Source organism: Nomascus leucogenys, chromosome 25 (assembly GCF_006542625.1).
Source record: "Nomascus leucogenys isolate Asia chromosome 25, Asia_NLE_v1, whole genome shotgun sequence".
NCBI lineage: Eukaryota > Metazoa > Chordata > Mammalia > Primates > Hylobatidae > Nomascus > Nomascus leucogenys.
The window spans coordinates 2261935-2284777 of NC_044405.1; the positions used below are offsets into that span (position 1 = coordinate 2261935).

The window sequence follows — 22843 nt, forward strand, 5'->3', positions numbered from 1 at the left end:
ATTCAAGTGACTCTTTTGCCTCAGCCTCTTGAGTAGTTTGGATTACAGGTGCACACCACCATGTCTGGCTAATTTTTGCAGTTTTAGTAGAGACTGGTTGGCTCTACTAAAGCCAGGCTATTTCCAACTCCTGGCCTCAAATGATCCACCCACCTTGGTCTCCCAAAGTGATGAGATTACAGGCATGTAATCTCATGCCTTGGCCTAAATATCTTTATTTTTGTTTATTTACTTATTTGAGACAGAGTTTCAATCTGTCACCCAGGCTGGAGTGCAGTGGCACGATCTTGGCTCACTGCAACCTCCACCTCCTCGGTTCAAGCGATTCTCGTGCCTCAGCCTCCCAAGTAGCTGGGACTGCAGGCACGTGCCACCATGACTGGCTAATTTCTGTAATTTTTAGTAGAGACAGGGTTTCGCTGTGTTGGCCAGGTTAGTCTCAAATTCCTGGCCACAAGTGATCTGTCCGCTTTGGCCTCCCACAGTGCTGAGATTATGGGCATGAGTCGCCACACCAGGCCTACATATCTTTAAATAATGTATATGTGACTGCACGACTGCAGCATTGGTATCTAGATAGATAATCAATTCATCTATAAACCAGCTATCAAGTAACTGTCTAAATATTTAAAACACAGGTCTTGTTTAGCTCATTCTTAGTTTTGATCACCTTTTTTTGTTGGGTGGTAGGAAGCCCTGCTGGTCACTTTGAAAATATACTAAGGTCAAATCTTCTGATATCCTGAAGGTTTCTTTCAGCTGGATTAAGCTCCCAACTCCAGGCAAGCCCAAGTTTGTGGCCTCCCGCATTAATGCTCTTCCTATCTACCAGAGTCGACAGTACTTGTTCAGCTCAGTGTCTGAGTGTAGCTCACTCCAATTAACTAGAGTTGTTGACTTTTGCAGAAATGGAAGCAGTGGGATCCAACCGATATTTAGCTGCAATGTGAAAATGAGTGCAGTTGGTACCTGATGTCCAAGTACGATGCACTGAAGTGTCAAGATTTTCACATACTTTCTGATTAATTGATTCTCCATATTCTGTCCCATCATTGACATTAGTGTGTAGTTGAAAGTCTCCAGTCCTATATAGTTCAGAGAGAAGTTATTCCTTGTCAGCTTTGATTTGACACTGTCAAAGGTCATCTGGTACCCAGCAAGCCAGCCTCATCAGCACAGACAGCCAAACCATGGATTTCAAGTCCTGAAAAATGAAAGTCAAACCAAAGTGTATACATTTTCCTTATAACAGGGCTTGATCTTATCACTTTTCTCTCCTGTGTTTGGTGAGAAGGTAGTATCCAATGTCAGTTTCAAACCTTGAAAAACCTGGTCTTTAACTGTGATTTCTGTTCCCAGAGTGTTCTGTTCCCAGAGTGTTCTGCTTTTCTGTGAAAGTCAGATCATAATCACACCATTTATATTTGGTCTCCAACATCCCAGTAATTTTACCAGTGTCTGTATGAGATGAACCAGATGTTGAGAATTCCATGCCACTGCATGACTTTTTTTTTTTCACATCCAGTTTCACCAACCCTTTGTGGAAAGTATCTCTGACAGCTGTGCCAAGGTCAGCATACGATGGAGGAATACATTGGCCACCCTCAGGTCTGTCTGTAGGTCACCATGGTAAAGACTTGGGAAGAGATAATCTGGTGGTCTCCAGATGGGTGGTGCTCCCACTGCTGTGCTCACAGCTGAGGCCACTGGGTTTGCGTGCCGTTGGGTCACAGATGCCTTGGCTGAAGGACAAAGTGGAGGCACCATTCCACTTGCAGCCTGAAGGTTTTTTTTTTTTTTTTTTTTTGAGACGGAGTCTCGCTCTGTCGCCCAGGCTGGAGTGCAGTGGCGCAATCTCGGCTCACTGCAAGCTCTGCCTCCCGGGTTCACGCCATTCTCCTGCCTCAGCCTCCCGAGTAGCTGGGACTACAGGCACCCACCACCACGCCCGGCTAATTTTTTGTATTTTTAGTAGAGACGGGGTTTCACTGTGTTAGCCAGGATGGTCTCGATCTCCTGACCTTGTGATCCACCCGCCTCGGCCTCCCAAAGTGCTGGGATTACAGGCGTGAGCCGCCGCACCCGGCCTGAATGTTTTTAAAATGTAAAAATATTTTTGAGCTGTATTAGTTAGTGTTCTCATTAGAAACAGAATCAGTAAGATAGATAGCAGTAAGATAGGTAGGTAGGTAGATAGATAGATAGATAGATAGATAGATAGATAGATAGATGATAGATAGATTAGATAGATAGATAGATAGATAGATAGATAGATAAATAGATAGATAGGTGACAAAATGAGCCAGCCGTGGTGGCTCACACCTGTAATCCCAGCACTTTGGGAAGCCGAGGTGGAAGGGTCATGAGGTCAGGAGTTAGAGACCAGCCTGACTAACATGGTGAAACTTCATCTCTACTAAAAATACAAAAATTAGGCAAGTGTGGTGGCATGCGCCTGTAATCCCAGCTACTCAGGAGGCTGAGGCAGGAGAATCACTTGAACCTGGGAGGCGGAGGTTACAGCGAGCCGAGATCATGCCCTTGCATTCCAGCCTGGGTGACAGAGCGAGACTCTGTCTCAAAAAAAAAAAAAAAAAATGAAATGTATTGTGGAAATTGACTCACACAGTTATGGAGGTCAAGAAGTCCCACAATCTTTCATCTGTAACCCGGACAACTAGGAAAGTCATTGTTGTAATTCAGCTTGAGTTGGAAGGACTGATTATGTAAATCTTAGTCCAAGGCCAAATGGCTGAGAACCAGGGGCCTCCTTGGTATAAGTTCCATGCCCAAAGGCCTGAGAATCAGAAGCTCCGATGCCCAAGGGCAGCATAACCTGGATGTTCCAGCTTAAGGAACGAGAACTAAATTCTTCCCTTCCTCTGCTTATTTTGTTCTATCTGAGCCCACAAAGTATTGGATGGTGCACATCCATGTTGGTAGGGGCAGATATTCTCTACTTAGTCTACTGATTCAAATGAGAAGCTCTTCAAGAAACACCCTTGGTCGGGCGCGGTGGCTCACGCCTGTAATCCCAGCACTTTGGGAGACCGAGGCGGGCGGATCATGAGGTCAGGAGATCGAGACCATCCTGGTTAACACGGTGAAACTCCGTCTCTACTAAAAATACAAAAAATTAGCCGGGCGCGGTGGCGGGCGCCTGTAGTCCCAGCTACTCGGGGGGCTGAGGCAGGAGAATGGCGTGAACCCAGGAGGCGGAGCTTGCAGTGAGCCGAGATCGCACCCCTGCACTCCAGGCCAGGTGAAAGAGCGAGACCCTGTCTCAAAAAAAAAAAAAAAAAAAAAAAAGAAACACCCTCACAGACACACCAGAAATAATATTTTACCAGCTATCTGGGTATCCCTTAACCCAGTCAAGTTGACTTATAAAATTAACCATCACATTAGCCTTATTTCTACTAGTGAATTCTTGGTAAATATTTGCTGAATGAACAAATGTCATATTCTTTTCCAACAATAATAGCTATATTTCTACTAATAATTGTTACTGAGTGTTTAGTAAGTACCAAACTCTAGATGACATTTTTATGACTGAACCTCATTTAGTTCTCACAACTAATTGTGATGGAAAAAATGATAAGGAAACTGAAGCTTAGAAACATGAAGTAACTTGCCTGAAGTTAAACAACTGATCAGAAGATTGACCCAGAGAGCTTGTCTCCAGAATCCAGTCTGAATCACAATCTACTGTGCCTTTATTTTAGCCACTCATGAACAAATAAATTTAGTAACCCTCTTGGCTAAAATATCTGGCAAACATAGTTTGGTTGTATAGGATTGAAAATTTTTTTTGCACATATATCACTTTTCATTAGAATCGTTATAGTGATCAGCATGCTTATATTTTCCCAAATGTGCCATCTCTCATCTCAAATTCTAAAGTCAATGAGTTGTCTTTAAGAGAAATAACTGGTTTATATATTTTAGGCTCAATTCTTGGAGTGATCAATGCTGCTAATGCTCATCTTCTTTCCAGTTAGCAAGGTCTGGGTCCTTGCACTTTCCTGGATTCTCTTTTTAAATGTAACAGAAAAGAAGTAGCTTTGGGCTTTGTTCAGTATTTTCCTGAATTGTGATGCAGTTGTCTGTAGTAAGGATATCAATAACCGTGGAAGTAGTGTTTCCCTCTAACCTCCTGGGAACAACATTTTTCACTGTGTGGGTTTGTCTGTGATGGAGAGAGCTGCAACAAAAACTGTGGTTGCCGGCCGGGCGCGGTGGCTCAAGCCTGTAATCCCAGCACTTTGGGAGGCCGAGGCGGGCGGATCACGAGTCAGGAGATCGAGACCATCCTGGCTAACACAGTGAAACCCCGTCTCTACTAAAAATACAAAAAATTAGCTGGGCGTGGTGGCGGGCGCCTGTAGTCCCAGCTACTGGGAGAGGCTGAGGCAGGAGAATGGCGTGAACCCGGGAGGCGGAGCTTGCAGTGAGCCGAGATCGCGCCACTGCACTCCAGCCTGGGAGACAGAGCAAGACTCCGTCTCAAAAAACAAAACAAAACAAAACAAAACTGTGGTTGCCACCATTTTTACATAGGATGGAGGGATAGATACTTTTCATCGTGATTCAAAATAAGTAATTTCTGGCAGAAATAAAAAGGATTCTCTTGCTGTACTTATTCCATAGCTAGAGATTAATATTAATATTACGCCTCCATAACCAGAGGCCTTTACTGTGCATGACATTGGCAATGATACATCCTAAAAAAATTTGGGAAGTATGATGATGCTTGAGATATGCCATGTTTTCCTTTTTAACTTTCTAATTTTCTGCTTTCCTCTCTCCTTTTCTTTCTGGGTTGTGTGTGTGTGTGTTTGTGTGTGTGTGTGTGTACACTTTGGTGTGTCTCTTAAAGTCTTTTCATCTCAAGCTCCCTGATATATCTGGAATTTGTCCACCCCTCTCTGCCTCTGTTTTCTCTCCCAGCGTCTATCATTCCCAGTGTGAACTATAACCTCCTAATTGGTGTCTTCACTCGAGTTCTGTTTCCCTATTGTTGATTCACCACATATCATTTAAAAGATGTTTTACAAATGAAAATCTGAGCATTCCTGTTGCTTAAGAATATTTGGTGGCTACCTCAAATCCTTAATATTTCTAATCTTCATGATTATGTTCCTGAAAATATTCTCTAGCCACTTTCATTTCCTAGATCATTAGATTTTGTGTGTCTTTGGCTGTCATCGTAGTAAGATATTTGTGTCATCAGTGCATATACACACACATACACAGACGTGCCTAAAACAAAATTTCACAAAAATACCTACCTTTTCTACACACACATATCCATGTACCTATGTGACATAGATGTATAATATATGTGTGAATATTTAGTATATATTACTCCCCATTACATGGGACCAGGAAATATGTTTGTCCTATTTGGGTACTTATGGCCAACATTTAGAATTTTGCCCAGTACAGAATAGGTACTCAGGATATATTTGTTTTTAAGAACCCATAAGCTAAAATAATCTTTATAAAATAATGCTATGTTAAGAAGCCATAAGCTAAAATAATCTTTATAAAAGAATGCTATATAAGTGTTTCACCCTCAGGAGTTTCCAATAAAATAGTTTTTTGTAGGAAAAGCAAAGCTAAGAAAATATTTTCTATTTCTATTTATTGATGTGATTTTATGTGTTAACTAAAAGTCACACTTATAATAATTTTCCTTTGAAATCAATAATAGTTATTTCAGTGATAGAGTTTCACATATTGCAGATTTTAATATATACTATACAATGTAGGAAAACAAACCACATTAAAAAATGTATGTGTTGCTTTGTTTAAGGTAGAACATTACATTCATTTTATTCTGATATGTTTGGCTTTAGGGAGAGATATATTTTCATTTACTAGACAAGATTCATCATTGTAGAATCCATTAACTAGGCACTGAGTACCTAAAAGCTTTAGGTGTTTAGAGGATGTTTGGAAAACTGATGAAATGGGAATCTGAGTTGCACAGGTAGGATCCATTTAATTTGGGGGCATGCAGGAGTCAGACTTTGGTCTAGCGTATGTAATTGGTGTGGGATTGCATTGATAAACTTCCTTTTTAGAGTATTTGAGCTGGCTATTGAGCCTTTCAGCTTTCAATGTTGGATAAAATTTATATTAGCCTCAAGCACTAAAACCAAGTAGTTTCATGTGTTGACTATTTGTTGGTCTTTATACAGTCCAACTTTATACCAGGATTTGAATGAGGCAAAAGTGCATTATTCTAATCTTCAGAGATAGCAACATATATCAGGTATGGTGATTGATAGGTTTCCTAAAGTCATCTCTTATTTGCTTTTCTTAGTATCAACTGTGGTTATGGTCTCTTCTAAAGTTATTTAAAAGAAGAATATGGTTATCTCTTAGTGCTTTTTTGTAATTAAAAAAACAAAAGGAAAATAGACTCAAAAATTGATAGTAGTTGGGGTCCAATCTTTGCATTTTTCTATTAAACTCTTGAACTCATATGGATAACATGTTCTTCTTACAATTACTTACTAGTTAGGGATTGACTAAGCTGCAATGAAGAGATTTTTAAATTATGGAAATTTGAAAGAATTCTTGAAAACAGTTATTTTAAAAATTATCCTAGTAAATTGAAATAATTTATAGCATGCTTTTCTATTTCCTGCCCAGCCTTTAAACTTTTATCTTGCAGTAATGGTATTACTTTTCTTTCTCAGCAAGGTACGGACCTGATAACTGTTTATTCCAGCCACGATCTTTATATCTGTGATCCTTCCCTGACCAGCTGTACCAGAGTATGTTGTTAGTGCTATCCTGGGAATCATGTAAAAAACTTGGTCACTTAATGTCAGGAGGTGATCTTGGATAAAGTCACTTAGAAAAAGGACAAGTCAACTCCTAATCTTAAGAAAAAACACCACGTGTTCTCACTCATAGGTGGGAATTGAACAATGAGAACACATGGACACAGGAAGGGGAACATCACACTCCGGGGACTGTTGTGGGGTGGGGGGAGGGGGGAGGGACAGCATTAGGAGATATACCTAATGCTAAATGACAAGTTAATGGGTGCAGCATACCAACATGGCACATGGATACATATGTAACAAACCTGCACATTGTGCACATGTACCCTAAAACTTAAAGTATAATAATAATAATAATAATAATAAAGAAATATAGCCTATGCACAAATATTTTAGAGTTAAAAAGAAGACTGATTTGACATGTTTGTTAGATTAGCTTCACTTACAGGTCAACGTACTTGTATGTATTTTACAACTTTTCTTCAACCCACTTTTTACTTTTAAAATATATTAGTACATCATCTCTGGGCTTCCTAGGAACTGAAGAATTAGGAAGGAAAAATAGCTAAAATTGGCATAAATATTCAGGAATTCAATGTTGTTACTCTTACACATCTATTTAATTAGAAATAAAAAGTTACATACAAAAAAAAGAAAAAACAGATAAATAAGAGTATAATATATACTCAGTATATAAGAGCTGCCTTTTCTCAAAACCTTGCCAGCATTTTGTCTTTTTGGTATCCATTCTATTTGTAGAAATAGAATGGATTCTATTCTACAAATAGAATTCTAATCATCTCTGATGATTAGAAACATTGAGCATTTTTTCATATACCTGTTGGCCATATTTATGTCCTCTTTTGAGAAATGTGCACTCAGATCCTTTGCCCACTTTGTAGTAGGATTAGTTGTTTATTTTTTTGCTGTTGAATTATTTGAGTTCCTTGCACATTCTTGATATTAGTCCCTTGGTGGACACATAGTTTGCAAATATTTTCTCCCATCCTACAGATAGTGTAATGCCTCCAGCTATGTTCTTCTTGCTTTGGATTGCTTTGGCTGTTCAGTATATTTTGTAGTTACGTACACATTTTAGGATTTTTTTTCCATTTCTGTGAAGAGCATTATTGGTATTTTAATAGGAATTGAATTGAACCTGAAGATTGCTTTGGGTAGTATTGTGATTTTCATGGTATTAATTATTGTGGTCCATAATCATGGGCTATCTTTCCATTTGTTTGTGTCCTCTTCAATCACTTTCATCAGTGTTTTCTACTTTTTTTTGACAGAGGTCTCTCACATCCTTGGATATATGTATTCCTAGGTATTTTTTGGTAGCCATTATAAATGAGATTGCTTTCCAGATTCTTCTTCAGCTAGTTTATTATTGGTTTTAAGGAATCCTATTGATTTTTATATTTTGATTTTGTATCCTACAATTGTACTGATTTTGTTATCAGTTTTAAGGGGTTTTGGTGCAGTCTTCAGGTTTTTCTAGATATAAGATGATGTTGCCTGCAGAGAGGGACACTTTGACTTCCTCTTTTCCAATTTGGATTCTTTTTATTTTTCTCTTGCTTGATTGCTCTGTCTAGGACTTTCGGTACTATGCTAAATAGGAGTGGTTAAAGTGTGCATTCTTATCTTGTTTCCAGCTCTTGAGGAAAGGCTTTCAGCTTTTTCCTATTCAGTATAATGTTAGCTATGGGTTTTATCATATATGGCCTTTATTGTGTTGAGATATTTTCCTTCTATGCTTAATTTGCTGAAGGTTTTTTCAGGAAGGTGTGTTTAATTTTATCAAATGCTTTTTCCTGCATCGATTGAGATGATCAGATAGTTCTTGTCCTTTAGTCTATTGATTTGATGTATCAGATTTATCAACGTGCCTATGTTGAACCATCCTTGCATCTGTGGGATAAATTCCACTAGATTTTGGCACATTATCTTTTTAGCATGTTGTAAGATTCAGTTTGCTGGTATTTTGTTGAGGATTTTTGCATCAATATTCATCAGGTATATTGGCCTGTGATTTTCTTTTGTTGTTGTTGTTGTTGTGTCTTTGTCTGGTTTTGTTATCAGGCTAATACTGGCCTTATAGAGTGAGTTAGAAAGAATTCCCTCTTTTTAATTTTTTGGAATAGTTTTAGAAGAACTGGAGTTAGTTTTTCTTCAAATGTTTGGAAGAATTCAGCAATAAAGCCAACAGTCATGGGCTTTTCTTTGTTGGGAGACTGTTTATTACTCATTCAATCTTGTTACTAATTAATGGTTTGTTCAGGTTTTCTATTTCTTCCTGGTTCAATACTGGCAGGTTGTATGTGTTCAGGAACATATTCATTTCCTCTAGGTTTTCCAATCTGTTGCCATGTAGTTGTTCATAATGATCTCTAATAATCTTTCTTATTTCTGTGGTATCAGTTGTAATGTATTTTTTGTTTCTGATCTTATTTTCATATTCTTTCTCTTTTCTCAGTCTAGCAGTTTATCAATTTTATCTTTTTCAAAAAAATCTTTTCACTTTATCTTTGTTTTTTTTTAATCTATACTTTGTTAGTTCTGCTCTGATCTTTATTATTTATTTTCTTCTAATTTTGAGATTAGTTTTTCCTTGCTTTTCTAGCTTCTTGAGGTGCATAATTAGGTTGTTTATTTGAAATCTGTCTACTTTATTGATGTAGGTGTTTATTTTTACAAGCTTCCCTTTTAGCATTGCTTTTGTTGCATCTCATAGGTTTTGGTATGTTGTGTTTCCATTTTCATATGTTTTAAGAAATTTTAAAATTCCTTCTTAATTTCTTCATTGATCAATGGTTGTTCAGGATTATGTTGCTTAATTTACACCCATTTGTAAATTTCAAATGTGTTTCAAATTTCCTCTTGTTATTAATTTCTATTTTTGTTCCATTGTCATTTGATAAGATATTTGATATGACTTAGATTTTTAAAATTTTTTTGAGACTTTGTCTTGTGGCTTAATATGTGATCTATCCTGGACAAAAGCTCTAGTTTCTTATAGGTGGACTGGAGACGGAAAAATCAGTCTTTGGCAAAGACAAACAGAGCAGATAAGTAGAAAGAAGTGAGCAATATTACAAATTCAGAAAGACAGAATGAGTTGCTGGTTTCATTGTTCCCCATGACTATGTTAATTCCTCTTGAAAGGTATGTGTATAATCTAGAAAACATGAGACATTTCTGAATCCAGAAATAGTAGGAGTAGCTTCCTGTTGCTAATGGCACTGTGCTGTCAGCTTACTAATCTTGGTTGCTAACAAATTAAGTCAGAGATGTTGTGATCCTGGAGCAAGCTGTTATACTGAAACTTTCCAATTTTCCAGACAGCTTTCTATCATAGAAGAGGCTGTAGTTTCCTCCATGGTGCACCTCTGAATTGTGACGTTAGGAGTTCTTCCTGAAGGTTCTGCCTAGAATATTTTTGTTTATTTCTCTCAGTGATTCTGTAAGTCATTTAACACCCTGTGATACCTAAGTTGGGGCTGAAAATACCAAGTGTGGATTTTTTTCTCTGAAACTGAACTTTAACAAATACAATAATTATAGCATGTAGAAAACTATAAGGTGATACTATATATTTATTCTTTCATATGTGTTTGAGAGTCATTGGTAAACAGACAATACCCTCATGGAATTTACATGCTAGTGGAATAAGACAGAAAATAAGCAATAAACAGAAAAGAATAAGTACATAATATATCATGTGAAAAGGTAGTAAGAGCTAAGAAAGAAGAAGTGGCAAGTGTATCTGTAGTTTTAAATAAGGTGGTCAGGGTAGGTGACATCTGAGCAAAGACTCAATTGAAGGAGATTTTGTATTGTTATTTCAATATTGTTTCATTATACAAGCTTGAGGATGAAACTTTAGTTTCTCTTTAATATTTTATCTATAACAACTCTATATAACATTTTAAAAATTTCATATTGGTCTCATATTTGTCAAGTGTCATCATTCATCTTCTTCAGATAACTGATATGTAGGCTTTAATACAAGTCTTTTCCCAAAATTCATTTGTACAGATTGTCAGGTGGTTAGATTTTCCTTTCTTGTATCTCATTTAGAGCCAGAGCAATTTAAGAGTAGGTTGAAACTGATAAGGAATTAAGTAAAGACCATTAGGTTACAGTTACAGAAGTAATACTTTAAATTTCGGTGACCATAACAATAACAAAAGAGAATTTTGCATAGGGTGAAAGTTTCAAACGATTATGAGTAGCAAGAAAGCTCAGAAATCATAAATGTTGACAATTCTTAAAATGTATGAATCTCTTACATAACAGCAAAGATCATTCCAATTTGTCAAAATCTCTCCAAATGGAACAGATATTTTATTTGTGATTTTCTAAGGCCTATGGACATGAAGTTTTTACTTTCTTTGTTATGGCCACTCCACTTTTATTTGCATGGCTTGAAGTTTTCACTAGATATTTTCACCCTTTTATCACACGTCACATTATTGACCAATAATGAACTTGAAATTTACTAAAAACTCTGTCATTAGTACTTACTCAACTGTGCCTTTCTACATATTTGAAATTTTAATTTTGCAAATTCTGATAGCTGAATTTTACTTTTTTTCATTAAACTTTATCTTGTTAGATTGGAGTCATTTTTATGACTAGTGAATCTAAGTAATCCCTGACTCTTTTGTCAGATAAGCAATTTTTGGTTTCCCTTGTTGTCTTCTTTACACTCTTCTCTACTCTAATTCATGAGACTAATGAGTCTTCTTAAATGTATCAAAATGGAGGACTAAATCTGGCAGCAGACACCAGAAATGTTTCACTGACTGCCCATCAAAATCCTACACTCATAGGAATGATCCTCTAGACATTTATACATCGCCCAGCCATTTGTACGTAAGAATGACCATTCTGCCATTTATACATTTACTGGTGTAAAGTAGTGTTCCCACTGAGTGAATGAACTTCTGTGTGATTCACTTGTGTATATTTGCTGCAGCATTTTTTCTCTCTTTTTGAAGTGGAGTCATACCATAAGCTTGAAATGCTATTAGGATTAAATAAAATAAGTTAGTAAAATAATCCCTAATGTGATGTTTTGAGATATATATATGTACGTATACGTACACATATGTATACACATGTACATATACGTACATATATGTATACACATGTACATATACGTACATATATGTATACACATGTACATATACGTACATATATGTACACACATGTACATATACGTACATATATGTATATATACACGTATACATGTACATATGTACATATACATATATGTATACATGTAAATGTGTATATACATATGTATATATGTGCATATGTACATATATGTATACATCTATACACATATATGTACATATACATATACAGATATGTATCATATATCTCAAAACATCGCATATGTTTTACCTATATATACATATATGCATACATATATACACATATGTACATATATGTATATATGTATATATAATAATGTATATTATATATAATATATATAATGAAAGCATGACTGTATCAAACAACATATTTGTCATCTCACGTAATTACCGTGTGTATTAGGGGGATGTGTATGAAGACCACCTAAAATCTCTTTCAGCCAATTTCCCAAATGCGATACTGTTAACTATAATTCTCATTCTGTACACTACATCTCTATCTTTACTCACCCTACATAACTGTTAATTTTGTACGCTTTAATCTACATCTCCCTATTCCTCCCTAACCTCCTCCCCTGATAACTACCATTCTACTCTGTTTTTATGTCATTGACTTAAAAAAGATTCTGCATATAAGTGACATCATGCCATATGTTTCTTTCTGTGTCTGGGTTATTTCATGTAGCATAGTATCCTTCAGGTTGTCCATGTTGTCACAACCTAGCAAGATCCCCTTATTTAAGACAAATAATATTCCATTGTGTGTGTGTGTGTGTGCATCACAATTTTTTAATACATTCATCTGTCCATGGACACTTAGGTTATTTCTGTATTTTGGCTATTGTGACTAGTGCTATGATAAACATGGAAGTGCAGATGTTTCTAGGAGATACTGAGTATTCATTTATTTGAGTATATTCCCAGCAGAGGGATTACTGGATCATATGGTAGTCCTCTTTTGGACTTTTTGAGAAATCTTCATACTGTTTTCCAAAACGGCTGCACCAATTTATATTTTCTCCAACAGTGACAGGTGTAAGGTGACATCTCATTGTGATTTTGATTTGCATTGCTCTGATGGTCAGTGATGTTGAGCACCTTTTCATATACTTGTTGATCATTTAAATGTCTTCTTTGAAGAAACATTTATTCAGGTCCTTTGCCCATTTTTTATTGAGTTGTGTGAGTTCTTTATAAATTTTGGATATTAACCCCTTAACAGATATTTTCTCCCAGTCTGTAGGCTACCTTTTCATTTCATTGATTATTTACTTTGCTGTGCAGAAGAGCTTTTCAGTTTGATGCCATCCTACCTGTTTTGTCTTGTTTTGTTTGCTTTTGTTGCCCAAGCTTTTGGTATAATATCCAAAAAGTCATTGCCAAGGCCAACCCCAAGGAGTTTTTCCTAATTTTCTTCTTGTAGTTTTATAATTTCAGGTTTTACATTGAGGTCTGTTATTTATTTTGATTTGACTTTTTGTATATGGTATAATATAAGGGTCCAATTTTAGTGTTTTGCATGTGGATATCCAGTTTTTTCATCACTATTTATTGAAGAAACTATCCTTTTCCTATCATGTCTTCTTGGTGACCTGTCGAAAATTAGTTAATCATATATGCTTGGGTTTATTTTTGCACTCTCTATGCTGTTCTGTTGATCTGTGTGCCTGCTTTTATGCCAGCACCATACTGGGTTTGTTGTTGTTGTTGTTGTTGTTGTTTTGATGGAGTCTTGCTCTGTCACCCAGGCTGGAGTGCAGTGGTGAGATCTTGGCTCACTGCAACCTCTGCCTCCCGGGTTCAAGAGATTCTCCTGCCTCAGCCTCCTGAGGAGCTGGGACTACAGTCATGTGCTACCACGGCCAGCTAATTTTTGTATTTTTAGTAGAGACAGGGTTTCACCATGTTGTCCAGGCTTGTCTTGAACTCCTGACCTCAGGCAGTCTGCCCACCTTGGCCTCCCAGAGTGTTGGGATTACAGGCATGAGCCACTGTGCCCAGCCCATACTGTTTTACATACTATAGCTTTGTAATATAATTTAAAATTAGGCAGTTTAATGCCTCCAACTTTGTTTTTATTTCTCAAGTTTGCTTTGGCTCTTCAATGTCTTTTGCAGTTCTATACAATATTAGCATTTTTTTCCATTTCTGTGAAAAATATTATGGAAATTTTGAGAGAGATTGTATTGAACCCATAGATAGCTTTAGGTAGTACAAATATTTTAGCAATACTTATTTTTCCAATCTTGTCCAAAGTGAAAAGGAAGAAGCAAAATTATCCTTTTTAGCAGATGACATAGCCCTGTATGTAGAAATCTTTGATGAATCCACAAAAAACTGTTAGAACTAATAAATGAATTCAGTTAATTTTCAGAATTCAAAATCAACATAGAAAAATCAGTTGCGTTTCTTTACACCGACATGAAACAAAAATATTGAAAATGTATTTTTTTCTTTCAAAACTTTTACTCACTTTCTCATCATACAGCAATTGATTATTAACTGAAAATCCCAAGGCACCTAACCTCATAGCCTTATTTATTTTCTAATTATTTTATTATTGAAAAATTAATACATGAACAATCAGAAATACAATGAAAATAAATCTCACTCTTTGCTATAGAACCTCCATCCCTCTCCTCCTAGCAAAATAAAATAAGATTTTATTATGCTAGACCAGAAATATATAGTGGTCTTGGAAGTCACTAAACTGTAAAAGGAGAGGAAAACGACATAAAGATAAAGAAGATAATCTGCTAACTTTGTTGCTTTCCTAAACTGAGACTTTAATTAAAACAATTAGACCTTGGGAATTTAGCCTATCAGTCTTATATATTGACCAAACAATGTCAGATATAGACACTGGTTTGCAGATTAAGTTCCTACAAACATATGATTAAGAAGCCCTTTAAATATGCTCTTTTGCATGAAGCACTTTTCAGCGTAGGTACTCTATTTTTTGTTTTAAATTTATAAAATAGAACCTCATTTTGTTTGTTTTCAAATAGAGCTCAAGCAAAGAGGTTGCCATGATTCTTACAGGATCATTAATAGAGAAAGCAGAATCAGATTGAAGAGAGAGTTTGGCTGAGATATATTTATCAATTTGATTGAAGAGACACTACAGTTGTATTGTTTAACATGATGGTTTTTGGAAGTACAATATCAGGATAAACCATAATAGGTATCTCATTCTAGAAACCATCTTTGCAAAATAGTTTTTTCCAAAGTCTAGGGAATTAATTCATTATGGATTTGTGTTTTGATTAGTTAAAAACAGTATTGTATTTATCAGTTATAGCTACAAACTGGGAGATTCTTTGATTTACTGGTTTTAAAACAAAGGTCTTTGGAAAGTTTTATCTTTCTAAAACAACAGAAAAGAAAGGGAAGATGGGGGAATACATGGTGTCTCAGCCTGTTTTGTGTTGCTATAACAGAATATCAAAGATTGGGTAACATATAAAGGAAAGACATCTAATTTTTACAATCTGGAGAGTGGGAGTCCAATAGCCAGGTGCTGGCATTGAGGAGGGCCTTCTTGCTGTGTCATCTAATGACAGAAGGCAGAACAGCAAAAGAGCACAAGTGCTCATGAGAGAGAGGAAGGAGGCCAAACTCATCCTTTTATCAGGAACTCACCCCTGTGATAACGGACCCAATCCCATGATAAGGGCATTAATCTATTCATGAGGGCAGAGCGCTCATGACCTAATTACCAATGAAAAGTCTCACCTCCTAACACTATTGCATTGGGGATTAAGTTTACAGCACATGAACGTTGGGGGACACATTCAACCCATAGCGTATAGTATTCAAGTAAAATCTGAATTCATTCTTATTCAGTTAGGAAGTCAAACCAGATTGCGCCACTGCACTCCAGCCTGGGCGACAGAGCAAGACTCCGTCTCAAAAAAAAAAAAGAAAGTCAAACCAAAACATTTCCACCAATTCATTAAATATTTTTTGGACATTTTTTTCTGACTTTTCAATTTTATATCTTAACCAGAAAGGGATTGATATAAACAAACCTTAAAACACAAAGTGAATTTGGACAAAGTTTATGAGCGTTTGCATATTTTCCACAAGGTTGTATTTCTTCTTCCATCCACTTTTAAATTAATTAAATACATCTCTTTCTTTCAATAATTTGTTCAACAAATATTTACTGAGATTTTACAATATTCTAGGCACTGTGAATACAAATAAGAAAAAGCTCTTTGCCTTCATGAAGCAAACAGGAGGAAGAATGATGATCACCATACGTACCAGTAAAACATATAAGGAGACAGATGCTGATTAGTACAATGGAGAAACATGGAGCAAGAAAGAGAGAAAAGGGATTGGAATGAGGGGCTATTTCAAACAGGTTGGTTTGGAAAGACCTGAGTAGAGACTTAACAGAAGTGAGAGAGTGATGCAGTGCTGAGGAGGAAGGCTTTGCATGAAAGAGGATAGCAAGGGCAGGCCCTGACACCAAAGAGGGCTTGGCAAGTTTAAGTAACAGCAAGATGGCCAACATGGTTGTAAGGAAGAGCTGCCGAGGTGGACTCAAAGAAATAGCCAGGGTCAAACTGCGGAGGGTCCTGTAGGCCACTGTCAGCACATTGACTTTTATTCTGAGGATCTGAAGAAGTGACATTATCTCACATATTTTAGAAGAGTCATCCTGACTGTTGCATTGAGTGTAGACCATAGAAGCAGACGTGAGGGTAAAACTAGGGAGACACACACACGATTGATCGTCAATATTTGCAGGTTTCATATTTGTAATTTCCCTACTTGGTAATAACCCCCAAATCTACACTTCATACATGCATTACAACACATGCATGTACAAAGTGTTGAAAAATTTGAGATGCACAATGCACATGTTCAAACAAGGTGATTCTCTGCGCTGCTTTCTGGTTTTAGCTCTCATGCAGTAAACAAGTGTCCTTATTGCAGTCTATCTGGTGCCACTTTTATTTTTGCATTTTCATGGGATTTTGTTGTTTAAAATTGCCCTGATGCAAAGTGCTGAAGTGCTGTCTAGTGTTGCTAAGTGCAAGAAGCTGTGATGTGCCTTACAGAGAAAGTATGTGTGTTAGGTCAATTTCATTCAGACACAAGTGATAGAACTGTTGATTATGAATTTAATGTTAATGAATCAACAATGCAGTATGTCCAAAAAATAGAGAAATTCACTAATATGCACTTCAGGCCACAAAAATGATAAATTAACACTTATGCATTGAAGCTATGGAAAAAAATTAAATTTGTAAATTCATAAGATGATGACCAATAGAAAAACATATGGAACAACATTGTTGTGAGGCTAAATAAAGGTCATAGAAATTTATCATCGCATTACCCAGGGTCAGGAGAATGTTAAATTCTTCTGGGCTACTGCTGGCTGACTCACAGATTTCAGAAAATGCTAAACCTGCGTGAGATTCAGGTTCTGCAGATAAGGAGTCTCAAGAATTTAAAAATACCTGCTGTGCGTTATGCAGTAAAAGGGTCATGTGAAAGAATAGGTTCACAATGCTGATGAGACTGCTTGTTTTATGATGACATCAGCAAACAAACCTATATAATGCAAATGGCCTCTAAAGCCCAGGCTTTCAATCATTCAAAGGCCATGCAACGAATTATTTGTGAGAAATATGTATTAAATAAGGTGTCTTTAAACAGAAGCACACATAAAACACGGTTATGAATTGATTGTTTGACAAAAACATGACCAGCTACTGAAACCTAACCCTGTATTTTCCATAGAAGCAATGGTTCTGTATTTGTTCATTCAGCATTTGCAATAACTTTTTAGTACATGACTACTGCAACTAATGAGAATCAACTGTATATAAACATATATATTTTTGTACATGTGTGTTTTGGACTCAATTGTTTCGCCAGTCGCCAACCAAATTCCTGTGTTGAAACCCTAATCCCCAGTAGGTCAGAATGAGACTGTATTTAGAGATACGAATTTAAAGACACAATAAAGTTAAAATGAGGCCCTTAGGATTGGCCCTAATCCAATCTGACTGGTGTCCTTGTAAGAAGAGATTCTGACACACAAAAGAGACATCAGAGGGGCACACACGTACAGAAATGACCATGTGAGGGTTGACCATCTGCAAACCAGAGAGAGAGGCCTGAGAAGAACCCAGCTCTGCCAGCACTTTGATCTTGAACTTCCAGCTTCAATGACTGTGAGAAAATAGATTGATTTTATTCATCTCATCTGTGGTATTTTATTATGGCAGCCCTAGCAAACTAAGGCAACATCAGGCGCATCATGTTGGTGTCATGCAACAGCCATATGTTTTATGGTGGTGGTGTGAAATTTATGAGACACGACTAAATTTGTGTATATTTTGAAAGAGGAGCTAAGGGGCATTTTCTGAAGAATTGGATGTAGCTTATTAGATAAAAATGGAAGTTTGCATTCAGGAGAAAATGTATTCCTATTTTGTTCTTTCTTGCTATTCACATGTTGCACCATTTTTTTCCGAAGAAAAACAACTAAGAAAGGAAAATATCTTATGATGTGAGGATAAAAAGACTGACCACCCTAGTCATATCACTGAAACATTTCCAGTGGAATCAGCAAAGGCATGATGTGTTTTAGGAAATACGATAGGGTTGTTTGTGACAATGTAAATGTAGTTGTTCAGGGTTCAATTTTAAAAATTTAATTTTAAAACACTTAGTTTTGAAGAGTTAGAAATATTTGCAAGGAAAAATGATTTCTTATTTTTTATTAATATTATTTTCCGTGGTTCTCTAATAAGAAGAAATCAAACTTAACTGCATAAACTATAATTAAATTCAAGAGTAAATGAGTAATGAATAAGTTTTAAGATCTAATGATATATTTACTCTACCCATGACACAATTATCTGAAAGCAAATTGATTATTGGACATAAAGACTGTTTTAGGGAACAAAAGCACTGAAAATAAATATGCAAACACTTTGTGTTGTGGATTAAACCTTACTGTTTTTAAAGTGTTATAAAAAATCAATAATAATTACATACTTAGAAAAATGTACTTTGAAAGTAATTTCTGTGCATTTTATTTCTGCCGTTAGTGTTCAATTTCATTATTTGGATTAACATTTTAATGTAATAAAGATATATTTTTGTGAGATAGTATCTTGGGACAACTTTTAAGAGAAAGACATTTTCATACATTCAGTTTATACTTTTTTGTATTGAAATGCAATCTACATGTTTCACTTTAATAAGGAACCAAATAGAGTCTTAACTTTGCTTTTGTTTCCTTATCTCCAATTTTCACTGTGGTTCTTATTTATATTAAGGGGATTATGTGGCTACTGTAAAATATTCTTTTCATAATAATTGCCCACATTCTAAGGCTGTATTCTTCTCTTTATGTTCGTATATTTTGTATTTGTTTCATAGTATTCCATTTCTTTTATAGTGAGGAAAAAAATCTGTTTGAAGTATCTAAGTCTCTAACCCTATGATTACCTTGGCTAATTAACATTTTTAGCTGCAGAATAGTTGTTTTCTAACAAATTCTTCTTCCTTAATTCTTTCATAAGTTACCAAGTATCTCTTAGAGCTCCCAACAAGCCCTACATCTTGAAAATATTTAAATATTTTCAAGATCTTAAAATATTTGATATTCAATGATACCAATTAGAATTTCTGATCAATGTTATTTTGAGAAATAAGAGCTGCTTGATTTCATGTAGCTAAATGTTACTTTTAGAATTTTTATTTTTTGTTTTTAATCTTTTATCTGAATTCAGACATCTACTTTTCACTCTTACAGCTAGCTTTATTTACTCCTTGTTTTTGCTCTTTTTCTGCCACAGATTAAGTTTTATTTCTGTTCTAGAAGTAGCTTGTTCTTGAAAGGCTTACTATTGAGTTATTATTCATTTCTTTTCTGATATTTACATGTTTAATTAGTAACATTTTATAAATTACCTTCATAAATATTATTTAATTTGAACCTGATTGATTTCATCCTGTGAAATAAATGGGAGATTATTATCTTCAATATGTAGATAAGGTGACTGAGGTGCAAAGAGATTCTATGACTTACTTTGGGCACACAGCTGATGAAGGTGGCACGGGTGGACTTCGGAATCACCCAGTGCTTCTCCCTTACAGGTCGTGGGCTCTTTCCACTACCATCCTATTACCTTTGCAGGCAGTTGAAGCTTAGGTATTCTGCAATAAGCAATACTTACAAGATTATCAGTCTTTAGTATAACCATGAATATAATTCTTAATAAATAATACTATGTACATTAATGTAGGCATATGTGAAAATGTTTTGTGAATTATGTCTATTCATACACAGCATATTAATATTTAGTCTGGCAAAATAGCACTAATGTAATTAGATATAATTAAGAAATACTTCATGCCTTCAAAATTATTTTGGGCCAGCATTTCTTTATTTTCTTATAAAATATAATTTTGGTTTATATCAAAATAAATCAAACATACCTTAAAAGGACGTATTTCTACAAAGCTTACATATTAAGTAGAATATGGGCTTACATTATTTTAACAAAGAATAAAGGGATGACGGATTACACAAATCTCATGTCTCTCTCATGTAAAAGTGCAAGGTGAGAGCCTGTTGTGGTTGCGTGGGACGGGGAAGGGAAGGGATAGATAGGGAAGCTCTGCCCCTTGAGGTCATCCAAGATCCCAAATTTCTTCTGCATTGTTGCTTCGCCAAGTGTTTCCCTTGTCTGCGTAGTCAAAACTCATCACTACAACCACAGTCCAACACAAGGGAAGGGAGGAAGAAGTCAACGTTACCCGCAGTGACACAAACCTCTTCCGCTCCACATCCAGGAGGCTGTTTCCTATTTGCGTAGCTTTCCCTAGCTGCCATGCATTCAATTAAATATGGATTCTGTTACCAGAAGAGTAGAATGAGAGAATGGGTATTGGTTGATGAATACCATTATCTCCTAGCCTGATCACTCATATGCAAATGAGTCATTTATTTTTTGATACATTTAAAACATACTTTTGGACATACAGTAATCCGAAGTATTTTTATATTACTTGATATAGCTCAAGGAATGTATAATTCTCTCTTTTGGGCCAGTTAAATCTAATCGTTATCTGGCAACGTATACACTAAAAGGTGAGTTATTAATCACTCCTCCCCTGACTTACACACAATCGCTTGTATAGCGGGACAGGATACCGCAAAGATACTTCTTTTCAGAAAAGCCAAGAATATTATACAAACTAAAGTCATTGGTTCATTAGAGTTATCAAATCCTGCTGAGCAGTCAGTGCTAGCTCTTCCTAAACTGACCATCATTGTTCTGCCTTTGGGGGGTAACTATTTTGTTCTAGTTTTCTCCATGGCTCCTGGATTTTCCATTTGGGAAGTTTTTGTTTGTTTGTTTGTTTGTTTCTATTATTCTCTATGGATTCCTGTTAGGTGAGTGTTAGAATATATCCCCTTCTTCGGAAAAGAAATTTCACAGTCCATTTCCTGCTAGTAGAGATTTGGAGACCTAGAGATTGCTTTGAAAGTTTAAAAGACACAGGCTTTTTGAAAATTTCCCTTGTGGTTTCTTTGAAAAGACAATTTCCATCAAAATGCAATCGTTTCAGTCAGGTCCCTGTGCAGGTAAGCACAAGCAAAGATTTTATTTAACCATAGATATTAATTCTGAAATCCCGTGTTTATTTACTAGTCCTGTCCACCTACCAACCCACAGCTGACATTACAGCTACCAGGAAAAGAATGACAAATTACAAAAATAACATTTGTAAAGGTATAATACAACAGTAAGGACTCAATATCAGAGAGGGCAGAACCATTCTGAAGTGATCTGAAGATCACCAGCTGCTTAAAACTTCCTAGAGGCGTTGGCCAATTCTGAATCAGGGCAGAGAACAAGCTCAACGCAAGCCGAGGCTACGATTAAGGAAAAAAAAAATCAACAAAGCTGTTAGTTGTCATGGAAAGCTGACTGACAAGTTATAAACTTGAGAGGATTCTAACACATGGCTGAGTTCTGGGGCTACTCAAGAGGTCAAGGAGCCAGATCAAAAGGGAAAACAAAATTTTCTACAGATCTGTGAATATTAAGGAAAAAAAATATCACCAAAGAGCGAGAGTGGCTTACTCAAGCACACAGCTAATCTCCCTCTGAATAGAAGTGCCAGGATTGAAGGTCAAGTGGCTAAGAGCTGACCTTGGAACCTGTGACAGTAGAGTTTGATCTTCAAATCTTTCAGGGATGAAGAGAAGAATACTTGGTAAAAACCATTTGTCAAAAGCCCAGGACACCATGACTGAGGAGTAGGAATTAATCAGATGTAAACAGAGTCTTAGCAAAACTATTACCAAATCCCAAAAGTGTTCAGTCTCCAATTAGTTGTGAACATCAGTTCCTTCTTACATTTGTCTAACAAAGGAAATGGGGAACCCTATCTAATGGAAGATAACATCGTATGGAGCCTCTGTGGTTCTTTCACGACAATTTCCAATATGTAATAACCATTACTAGATATGTAAAAAGGTAGGAAAATATGACTGACAATAAAGAGAAAAAAAAATAATCCAAGCAGATCCATAGATGATCTAGATATTGGAGGTAACAGACAAGAACTTGAAATTAATTAAGAATGTATAATTATTTTAATTATACTTAAAATGTTGTCCAAGCATGGCAGCTTATGCCTGTCATCTTTTGGAGGCTGTATTAGTCCATTTTCATGCTGCTGATAAAGACATATCCAAGACTGGGCAAATTACAAAAGAAAGAGATTTAATTGGATTCACAGTTCCACATGGCTGGAGAGGCCTCACAATCATGGCAGAAGATGAAAGGCACATCTCACATGGCAGCAGGCAAGAGAAGAGAGCTTGTG

The 22843-nt window shown here is 36.1% G+C and overlaps 1 pseudogene; it reads right to left on the reverse strand.

Annotated features, from left to right (window-relative positions):
- Positions 1 to 666: 666 nt before the first annotated feature.
- On the reverse strand, positions 667 to 20837 carry LOC105738706 (annotated as a pseudogene).
- Between the last annotated feature and the right edge of the window lie 2006 nt (positions 20838 to 22843).